Source organism: Pteropus alecto, unplaced genomic scaffold (assembly GCF_000325575.1).
Source record: "Pteropus alecto unplaced genomic scaffold, ASM32557v1 scaffold88, whole genome shotgun sequence".
Taxonomy (NCBI): domain Eukaryota; kingdom Metazoa; phylum Chordata; class Mammalia; order Chiroptera; family Pteropodidae; genus Pteropus; species Pteropus alecto.
Window position 1 is genome coordinate 5,315,917 of NW_006494611.1, and position 7,803 is coordinate 5,323,719.

The window sequence follows — 7,803 nt, forward strand, 5'->3', positions numbered from 1 at the left end:
GCAGAGTATAAGAAGAAAAACACATGAAATCGTGGGCTTAAAAGTATCATCTTGTCACGTGCTCCACCTCCAAGCAGAGTTTATATCAGAGACATTTAGAAAAAAATAGCTATTCCATAGTCCATTTCTCAAAACTGTGATCATCATATTGGGAAATACCTAGCCACCCAGCCAGAAGCCTTGGATTCAACTTTGTCACCTCTCTCCCCTCACCCCTGTGGCAGCCATGGAAGAGATCTTTCTAAATCTCCCTTTAAGAGACAGTCCGCTTCAAAGAGTACAGTTAGCTGACAGACTCCTCCTGCAGCGTCTTTAGGTCCATCGCAATATTTAAGCTGAGGCCATTCTCTGGCAGCTTGTAGTCAATGAATGAACCTAACCATTTCTGCCCAATGTGGGATTCCCTGTTGGAGAATCCTGGGGTTGGAGCTGTCTGATGGGTTGGTCAAAATGTTCTCAGAGCTTCACCAAAATCTGAGTCTCCTCCTACCCAATCATCCTTCCTTCTTTCTCTCTTTTCACAGATATCAGACCTTCATTATGGTCTGAAGGCTTTCTCTACCTACTTCTTTAACACATCTTTTGGACTTCTAACTGTGCCTTGACATTGGCTTTCTGGAGAACCTGAACTGGCATGGACATTCCTTCCCATTATCTAAGTCTCCAGGTTCTATGAAGTCTACCTTCACTAGCTCTATTTCTTTTCTTTTCCTTTCTTTCTTTCTTTTTTTTTTTTTTTTAGGTGAGGCAACCCTTGGTTAACCTCACAGTTTGTAAGGACCTTGTCAGCTTACAATCCCTTATTTATTTATTATTTTACACCTATAGCACCTGGTCTTCCTAGGTGGTCTCCCATCCAAGTACTAACCAGGCCTGACCCTGCTTAGCTTCCAAGATCAGACAGGATCAGGCTTGTTCAGGCTGGCTTGGCCATAGACACGTCCCTCGCTCTTGAGAGTGAAGTTTCCTCTTCTTCAATTTCACTGCCATTGTCCTAAGTCAGGCTGCCCTCGTTCCATTGCTCAAGAACTTGCCTAAAAATGGTCAGACATCAGACTTAATTTCCAGTGCAAGTGTCACTTTAGGAACAGAGTTTGTTCTTGTGGCCTGAATATCCAAAAAAGAGGGCTATATTTCCCCAAAGAACAGAATATAATTTAGAATGGGGCTGTGAAGTCTGACTGCTAAGACTTGCTCTGATAACTAACTGGCATCTAATGTTCCATGCTCAAGAATCACTTTACTTCTTTTTCATCTGGAACAAGAAATGTTTAATCACAGTTTCCGCTCTTTGCAAATAGGGAGGCTGGTAAAAATCTCATTGGTAAAGCGCTATGAACTCCTTAGAAGCTCTGATAATCTCCTATCTGTGGATGAAGACGCTGACCTGCCACCATTCCCAAATGTTCCTTTCATGTTGACTCTTATTTGGACACATTTGGGAATGGTGGCAGGTCAGCGTCTTCATCCACAGATAGGAGATTATCAGAGCTTCTAAGGAGTTCATAGCGCTTTACCAATGAGATTTTTACCAGCCTCCCTATTTGTTTGTGTTTCAAGTCTTCTAATCTTGTCTGTCTTTGTTTGTGTTTAAAGTCCTCTAATCTTGTCTGTCTTTGTTTGTGTTTAAAGTCCTCTCTTAATACTCCCTCTCATGCTATATATGTTCCAGCCAAATGAAACCACTTGCTTATCCCCAAGCACAGTTGGGGCTTCTTCACTTCAGTAATTTCACTTAGTTTCTTTTTTTTCTGTCTGGAATCTCCTCGCTCCTCACTCCCAAAGCTCCCTGTGCAAATTCTGCCCATCATTTAAAGCCTATCTGAAATACAATAGCCCCTAAGAATGCTCAGGGGCTACTATTTCACAGTAATTTTTTAAAATATATTTCTTATGGCACTTACTGCTTCTTACCTTGTTTTGTGCTTATTAGGTACATGTCCCATACTCCCCACTAGGCTATAAGTATCTTGCCTTGCCAATCTCTCTGATCTCCATCCTCCCTGAGGACCTGCCACCTAAGGGCTACTCAATTCCTCAGTTCTGCATTGTTTTCAGAGGTGGTGATGGGTTCCCTTGTGTTCTGTGTATTCTCATAGGGTGCCCTGTTAAGATCCAGAAGTGCTCTATGTAGCTTTGCTAGGAAATCAAGTATTTTCCTGAGCATATCCTGTGTGCAAGCCTGTGAGTTTTGCATGATTTCCACAGTTCTCTGGCCAAACTGGCTAAAGGAATAAATAAGCAGATCTCTAAGGCTTTACATGAGGATATGAATGGCCATTATGGCTATAACAGACTGTCTTACCCTTAGGGTCTAAGCAAAGAGTTTCAGAGTTATTGCATGTAGGTGAGAACATCAGTTTTATTAATTCTCATCTTGTCCCTGAGATCCACTTCTTTCTGCGTTCTCTCATTCTATTTTTCATTTATCATCAAGCCGAACCTCTGGGCATCCACCACTCACTCTATAAAGTCATGACCATGCAGGTGAAGTTTCAACTCATTTCTCTAAGAGTCTTCCAGTGGTCCTAGTCGTGCCAAGGGTTCTCTCTCTTTCTCTGCTTGTGTATCCAAAACCAGCTTCAATGACCATATTCCCAGGTCAATAAACCTTTAACAGGGAACACATATAGGGGCCTGCTATGTGCCAGGAACAAGGCTGGGCATGCAGAGATAAATAGGACCCAGATCCTGTACTCCAGAAACACTCAGTAAGCCAAAATAGCCATTACTTTTGGAATACAAATTTTTTACTCGTTCAAACTTTCATGACCTCCTTGGACCCTTCTACTCTGTCAATTCTCATTTTAAGTTTCAGTTGTAGAGTAGTTTTTAATAGGGCAAAACTAGCTTCCTTGATTCAATGATCAACTCTGTGGCAAGTACAGTGAGACTCTAAGCCATCACCCAGAGAAGCAATTCTACAAAAGCTCTTGGGTAGATCATCAGGGTAACACAATACAGTAATCCTGATGTATGCATTAAGATACACACATAAAGAGAAAAGTTATTCTCTCATACCTTGGTCTTCCATGCAGTGCAGGAATTCTTTGCATTGTCCCAAGTCATAAAGACAGCTAAGAACAGAAAGTTCTAGAAGGCAGTTCACAGAGTCCTCAGGCAGATCATGGCAATTTTTTCAGGTGTGGATAATTAGCTCTAGCTGAAAAAGGCAAAAGCCTTTTCCCCAACAGAGCAGGAACAAACCTGGTGTTTGCTTTAATTTGCAAAAGGTTTCTAACAGAAGCATTTTTAATCGACAGACCAAATAACCAACAGCTGCTACTAGTCCAAGTCCCGAGGCTGGAATGTAGCCTGATTATTAATTTCCTGAAAGCCTAGCAAAACAAAGTTGGATGCCAGATTCTCAGGAAAAGTCTTCTCTTCGAATAACAAATCTTTCTCCAGCTTTTTAACCTCTTTCCAAGGCCTCTGTCAAAATACAAAAAGCAAAAGTGTCACCTTGGATCCTATCTCACCATCACTGAAAAACCTGAGAAACCTATCACTCTTTGTCAGCAGAGCCAAAATTTCATCTTGTCAACAGCTCAAATGCCCTGGGATTTTCCATTCTTCTGGTTCATCATTATCGGGACACACACACATTCATTAGCGAGCTTGCTCCTAACTTTTAAAGAGTTACTTCTGAAACACGCTTGAAGATTTAGAAGCTGTTGGCTATATGGAATGAGCCCAGAAACCAGAGTCAGGAGACTTGCGTGGTGTACTTTTACTGTTTATTCTTGAGAAACTTATCAAAACTGTATTTTCCTAAAATATAGGAATAACTGCACCCATCCTGCCTACGGGATGTCTGTAAAACTCAAATGAGAAAATGCATGTGACTAAATTTGATAAAAAGAAAAAATCGTTGTATAAATGTAAAGGAATAATACAGTTGATGGTTCATCCGCTTAACTGATAGAGCTTGTGTACGTGACAGGGACACGGATATTGGCAGATATCATGTTCGATAAATAGCAAGAGAAAAAAATTGTGTTAGGGTTAAGAATGAATAAACCTGTAGACTGGACCCTGTTTGAGTTTTATCCCACTGTCAGGTATATGGGAGACCATAAATTTTTTGTTGAATAAACTTGCCTGCACTAGTGATGGGATGCACTCTGGATATCAGCTCTAGCTTCATCTCTGCCTTAGCCTGTGAATGGCGTCTTGGAGGAGTACTTGTGCTGCTGGACGGCATTACTGACAAAGGAAGTTAGTGTCGAGGATATTGTACCAGGACATGGGGTTCAGTGGAGGAAACCAACAGCCCAGACATGCTTAAAAAGTTTAGTTGGGTATCATTCTACTTAAAAGTTGTCGGGGAAATAGAAGTAAAGGCAAAATTGCTTCTCAACCTGGGAAATTTCTTCTCAAAGATAGTATAGAAAGAAAACATCTTTATCAATGAATAAGCATTAAACCATGTGCTGTGCATCACAATATGTCAAGTGCAAAGCAGAAAGAACTCACCCCTTACACAACCAAGCAGATACAACCTCTTACGCACGTTTTTAAGAAAAATGATCACTAGTCCTTAAGTAAGAGGACTTGACAACACTTTTTGTCACATAGTTTATCCTAACTTTACTATGGGATCTTGTTAGCTAATTGGCTTTATCTAGAAGAGAAACAAACTTCTTGTATCTTTATGACAAGAGATAGTTTTGCAAATTGAAGCAGGCACCCACTGAAAATAGGCTCTTACCCTCCGATGGGAAATGGGAAATAGGGATGCTATCTCCTTTGATGTTTGCATATCATAAAGATGGTTTCCAGGTTCTTGAGACAGATATTCCTGGGTCATAAAACTGTCAAAAGGTTTATCTAGTCTTCCAAACAGTACATGTCAAAGAGATGAAAAAGCACTTACAAGTTTTCTAAGGTAAATACTCTCAGAAAAAGGAAGGGAGGGAAATCTTTTCCTTTATTTTCAACAGGGAGAATTAAGCCTCTTATTTTAAATTTTCATTTGCCTTTACAAAAGCTCATAGCTTTTTAAGCAGAAAAATTATATTTGAGAGAAGGGGTGGAAGGTATGACCACATCCTACTCAAAACAGTAACTTCTGGTGTAGATAACAGCCCCCCGCTGTCATGATTGGCTTTGGAGCCTAAGAGCAGCCCTGAATTCCTGCCTTTTTTAGGCAGGTCCTCAGCCCTTCTCTGATCTTAGGACCTTTTGGTAACCAAAGGGAGATACTGAGTCTCTCTTGTCAGCCAGCTGCTACTGGCATGTCTGCAGTTCCTCTGCATATTTCTGTTCCAAATGCTACCCTCTACGCTCCCTTGGCCATCATCCGTCAGTGGGGCCTGCCTCTTTGCTGACCACCTCTGAACCTCTGACCCCTCTGCTTCACATAGCGTGCTTCTGCTGATCTCCTCGAGAGCAGGGGCTAGAGACCTGCTCTGTGGCCAGTTAACTGTTTTGGCTCTGCATCTGCCATGTCCTGATGCTGCTCAGGCTTTTCACAGTGTGGCCACAGCTAACACCTTAGTGATAAATGTTGCTTGAAGAAGCTGTTCTCTCTACCTTCACCTACAAAAGCAATTGCCTCCAGGCTTATCTTCCATATCCAAAGATCTTTTCTACAAATAAGGATATACTTTCTCATTCCTGTCTCCTACTGGACCTCTAGGAATAGAATTCTTTATATTTTCACTACACTTCTCTCTTGCCTAGTGCATAGGCACCCTGAGGAAACTAGTCGAGACAGATTAATAGAGTACCTCTAAGATGACCAGAGTCTCTGTTTGCCTGGGACAGTCCAGTTTTAGCACTGACATTGCCCTAACTCAGCCCAGAGCAAATCAGGATATTGGTTGCTCTTAGACAACATCTCAAATTTTAACGGGCACGCACATCCCCTGGGGATCTTGTTAACATTCAGATTCTGCTTCAAAGGGTCTTGAGTTTGACCAAATTTTGAACAGCAATAGTGTAAAGTACAACATCATAATTTCTTTTTTCAGATAGCTAATTTTTTTCCCTTTTGGGCTTGCCACTGAGTGTGCACCTCCATCTAGCAGTGATTTTTCTGTACTCCATTAGTCCATTGTCCCCATTTGCAATCTAGCTTTTTGCCAAAGGCTCCTCTGATGTACCAGACAGCTAGTTACAATTCCTGGTAGTAAACATTGTCAATTTCCTATCTAATATCTATCCTTCACATTTTCCCTCCTACGGGAGCTAAAAGGTCAGTAAAATAGATCCAAGCGGTTTTAGAAACTATGCTTTCTAGCTCTTATTACTCATTCTTGATCCTTGCAATACAAAGCATGATTCCTTGCTAAGAGTAGCCTTTCTATAAATGCTTGTTGGTTTCTTTTCTAGGTTCCTATCTCATTCTCCAGGGCCTAATCAGTATTTGGAATCTTCTAGAAAATAGAAAAATGTAGTAGTAAAGATATTTTGAAGTTGTAGGGACATAGAATTTAGAACTGGGATTAAGAATGGCTGTGCATATCCTTACACTGCATATTTATCAGGAAAAACTACTGTCTATCTTAAACAGCAAATGCCTTCTAGGTACATGGTCTTGCACTATGAACTCAATTATTGAGATTAACTGAGGAAAATAGTTTGTAGAATAAACACATATCAGTGGATATCCTCCAAAGGAATGTTAACCTAGGAAACAACATCAGTTACAAAAAAACATACATAAAGTAGATATTTTCTGTCCAACAAATGGCAAACAAGTTAACATGTGTTATAATAAGCATAATTTATTTAATATTTTATTTTTCCTTTATGATGGTTTTGTTTGCAGAAAAGGGTGTAAAAGTGGGAAAAGAAGGTTTTAAAGAAAAGATCGGGCAACAAGATGTTAAAATAGGTGCTTAGATAAATCTCTATTGATATAGCCCACCTAAAATACAAAATTCATATATTTTGTCAATAAATGGATAAGCTGATGGGAAAGTAAAGAAGCCAGACATTAAAGAAAGTACAGATCTTTGCATGAGCTTTGATCATGGATGGCCTAGTGTCTACTTCCAGTTGGAGAAAGTCTGAGACGGGGCTGAGTAGAGGTAGGATTAGAAACCACCACATAAAGACGAATTTCCCTAAGGAGAAACTTGTCAAGGGAGAAAATGGACAACATACTTGATTTAACTTTAGATAGAGCAGAAAAAAAAAAAAAGAAATAGAAAATACGTTTCCTTTGAGAACTAACGCTAGCAGTGTTTGATGATTTTAAGCCAGGATTTACCTTACACTGTGGCACTAAAAAACCCCAAGCTAAAAATTCAGTTTAAAGTGGTCTCGGGGTGGTAGTGCCCCTTGATGACTGGAAAGAGCATAAATGGAAGTCTCTGGAGAAACACACTTAAAACCTAGGCCTCAAAGGATTTCTACACAGAATGGTCAAGGACCATGAACTTATGCAAAAACTACTCTACACATGAATTAGCTTGTGTATAAGAATCAGCAAAAACAATAAACTGCTGAGTTTTATCCATGAGTATATCTGATATTGTAATTATTACAAATGGAATATAAAATAAACATAATTAAAATGCCTAACATAACAAAAGGAGGCATTGAAATAACCTAAACAAAGATTATAAAATTTGACTAGACAGAATTGAAGGAAAATCTAATTATAGAATGTGTATTCATTAAAAATATATAAGTAGAAGATTAATGGGTAGATTAAATAGTATGAGTCACAGCAGAAGAAAGAGTTATCGAATTCTGAGATAAATGTGAGGAAATCATATGGAAAATAGAATAGAGAGTCAAAAAGATGGACAGGTTAAAAAGTTTTAGACACATAGACAATAGAGTATGAAT

The 7,803-nt window shown here is 39.6% G+C and overlaps 1 pseudogene; it reads right to left on the reverse strand.

Annotated features, from left to right (window-relative positions):
- Positions 1 to 819: 819 nt before the first annotated feature.
- On the reverse strand, positions 820 to 938 carry LOC112474184 (annotated as a pseudogene).
- Positions 939 to 7,803: the final 6,865 nt, after the last annotated feature.